Genomic DNA, 3,950 nt, shown 5'->3' on the forward strand with positions numbered 1-3,950 from the left:
TGGGACCATGGCTCCTCCAGGCAGAGATAAAAAGTAAAATGATGGACACATACTTAGGTAGGTGCAGGAACAATTAACATGATAATGAAGGAATATATGTCCTGGTGCCCAGCACATTTGGTTGTGCCCAGGGGCTCCAGAAAAAGGGAAGTTACAAGTTACCCAGACATTTCAAGGGTATGTTATTATAGATGCAAAAAGACAGATAGGCTCAGTTAAGGTAAAGGTTGATCTTGTCAGCAAAGATAACTGGCCTAGGACTTAACTGCCCACCATAACCGCTTTTAGTTAAAGTTTAATTTCAGACCATCCTTCGTGGTTGCTTTAGGTCTCTGAGTTTGCAAGACTGCCATGCAAGCCTCCCCTGAGCTTGTCAGGTCAGCATGTGGCCCCTTTCAGTCTGCATACTCAAGAAAGGGAGCTGTTACTACCCTAAAGTATTCCAGACTTTAGTTTTAGTCAAAATTTCCAGTTGGCTCTTCTTGGCCAGTGCATTAACTCCAAACTAAAGCAAGAAGACCATTCGGTGAATACTATGTGCCAGTTCTGAAAGGTGAAGGAGAAATGTGTTGAAAATAAGAAATTGGAGGTGGAGAAAAAATGATTCTTCTTGCATGTGTATGCTCTCCATACACAACAAAGGGCACTTACCACCAGCTTATCTAGATGTATTCAATTTCTAGACCGTCCAAGGTCAAGTTCAGAAAGTCAGTCGTGGGAAGTTAAGGTTGGAAGCTACATGGGAACAACAAGAAGAAATCAAGTGCATGCACCTTTCTAAAAGCGGAAAGTACAAGAAGAGGCCTTTGTTAATCAGACAGGAAAATCATAGCCTGAAAATGCTGACAATGACATTTTAAGAGTCTCGATTCCTTAGTAATAAGTAAGAACGTGTGAAGGAGGAAAAGAATTCTCTGAAGTTTTAAAAAAGAAGCAGCAAAGGAGCAAATATCTGTTATATATGAGAACTTCATCTTGCAAGGTTACTTCAGTTCACATTTCCTAAAGAGGGACACCTCTGCAGAGGGAACATGAGGCACCCCCCGCCCCCCGGGGAGGCACTGTGCTGGTAATTTGTGACTCTGACAAATGCCATCTGATTGATGGACCCGCCCAGCCCATTTTAGGCAGTCAGAGACATACTGAAGACAGAATCACCCCAATACAAGTTCACTTATACAATACCAAAAGGAACAGAATCTCTCTTGTCCTCCAACTCTCCCCACCCCGCCGTACTGTAAGAGGCACATGGGAGAAATGTCTCCTCACTGAGACTGGCCCGGTGCTGGGGGACAGTGAAGGGGACCAGCAAGAGCCCCAATCGTTCCGAGACACAGAGGCTGATGGTATCTTCATTAGATAGAGGCTGATGCCTTCTATCCCTGCCCTGCCTTCATCTTCTTGAGCAACCACTTCATTTTTTAAAAAAAATTGATTTCAGAGAGCAAGGGAAAGGGAGAGAGAGATAGAAACATCAATGATAAGAGAGAATTATTGACCAGCTGCCCCCTTCATGCCCCATGCTGGGGATTGAGCCTGAAACCCAAGCATGTGCCCTGACTGGGAATCGAACCATCACCTCCTGGTTCATAAGTTGATGCTCAACCACTGAGCCACACTAGCTGGGCCATCCATTTCATTTTTTTTCTTTTCCATCTACCACCCTCTCTCCAGAAAAGTTTTGGAGGTCTTAATAAGTCAGTCCTTTGCCCTGAGAAATTCCTCCTGCTTATCTACCTATGCTTTCTCCCCCAGCCTCACCTCCTGCCACAATCTGAACCATAACTACATTATCTCTCTGTCATTTTGACATCTGGAAATTCAAATGGTAAAATACCACCTAGGCTCAAACTGTGATTCCCCAAGACTATAAATTTGAACTCCATTGTCCCAGTCGTAACAAACCAAACTGCCATGTTCTTAAACCTAAAGAAAGAAAATCAGGTAGGTGATCCAGTAGTTGCCCTGGGAGAATTCTGTCTCTCGTTGTCACAGTCCTGGTAGATTTGCCTTTTTTGTTTCCCATCTTTGTTGACTGCTGAAGGATTACAGAAATCTCCATGCTGAGCATGGACAATCCTGCATCCACTCTCCCCGCTTAGGCCAGAACACTGGGTCAAGGTACAGAAGAACATGGCAGATGGCCCAGAGATGATTGAGAACGGGAAGGCAACAACCTCAGAATCACGAAGTATACATGGAGGAAATGGAGACTTGAGAGGTATGTGGGAAATTGGCACAGATATGAACTTGGGTCACACAATGAATGGGGGGAAAGGGGTAATTGTCTCAAAATAAAAGCTCTTTTTGTTTTGTTTTGTTAACCCTCACCCTAGTCTATTTTTCCATTGATTTTTAGAGTGAGTGGAAGGGAGGGGGAGAGACACAGAAAGAGAAACATCAATGTTAGAGAGACACATGGATTGGTTGCCTCCCGCACATGCCCTGACCAGGGTTAGGGATAAGCCTGCAAGCGAGGTCGTGCCCTTGACTGAAATCAAATCCAGTCCCTTCAGTCCATGGGCTGAAGCTCTATCCACTGAGCCAAACTGGTTAGGGCAAAATAAAAGCTCTCTTTTTTGACTTACTGAATCACAACTAAAAGTAGGGAGGATTTATAGGCTTTTGTTTGAGGAGCGTGTCTTGTTGGTTTTGTTTAATGTAATAGTCTCTTTAAAGATGAATAGGACTGCAGGATACATTACAAAGCAGGAAACCGTGTAAACATAAGTATTTTTTGTGCACTCATTAAAAATGTTTCAGCAAGCATCAATAAAGTGACCTCTAAGCTATCATAATACAGTCCAAAAGATCATCTCAGTAATGGAGGGAGACTCGCTGAGCTCCACACAGATAACAAAAGAATTTTAGAAACAGGTGTAATTCTATCCACTCATGACACAAATTGCTGTGTGAGTTGGGATGTGCTGTGCCCCTGCAGTGCCATGGAATTCTGGAACAAAGCTTGCACAGAGAGTGGTTCTGGCTTTGCCTATCCATGGTTTTGAGAGGTTTCCTGAACTTCTCTGGGTCTCAAGTCCTCATCAATAAAAGGAGGGGCTGGGCATTGATCAAGTAAAGGGAATTTACTCTAGAATTACTTCACTGTCAAGATTTTTAGGAAAAGCATCATAAAAGCACTATTAGCCTAAAGTTTGGACACTAGACCTATCCCTTCATATTTCATCAAGATATTCATTGACCCTGTTCTTAACGATTAGTAGCCAAACTCTCCAGTGGAGTGGTTATATTATGGGCTGTGGACACAGCTGGGCCTGGGATAGGTCTCATGCCTGCTACTCACTAGTAGTGTGAGAATGAACAAAGGACTGTGCCTTCCTGAGCTTGTTTCCTCATCAGTTCAATGAAGTACTTATCTCATAGGATTGATAGGAAGAAAATGACATAAAGAGTTTAGCATAGCACCTGACACCCAGTGAGCACACAGTAAGTGATATAAACTATATGCTGCATCTATAATACACAATGTGTATGTCTGAGAGAGTCAGCATAGCATAACAGGTCAGTGCATGGCTCTGTGTTCTGGAGCCAGACTTCTTGGGTTCAAATTCTCCTGTGTTATTTCTTAGCTATGTAGCCTTGGGCAGATAACTTAAATTCTCAGTGGCTTGACTTACTCATTTGTAAATTGGGAATTAGGATAGCAGTATTTATCAAATTGAGTTGTTTGTAAGGTATAAAGTTAATATTAAAACAGAACAGTGTCAAGCTCAGAGGAAATGTTATTAAATAAAATACTCAGATCATCTTTCATTTATTTATTTTTAAATATATTTTTATTGATTTCAGAGAGGGAGAGAAACATCAATGATTAGAGAAAATCATTGATCAGCTGCCTCCTGCACACCCCACACTGGGGATTGAGCCTACAACCTGGGCATGTGCCCTGACCAGGAATTGAACCGTGACCTCCTGGTTCATAGGTTGAT

The sequence above is a fragment of the Myotis davidii genome, unplaced genomic scaffold (genome assembly GCF_000327345.1).
Source record: "Myotis davidii unplaced genomic scaffold, ASM32734v1 scaffold963, whole genome shotgun sequence".
NCBI lineage: Eukaryota > Metazoa > Chordata > Mammalia > Chiroptera > Vespertilionidae > Myotis > Myotis davidii.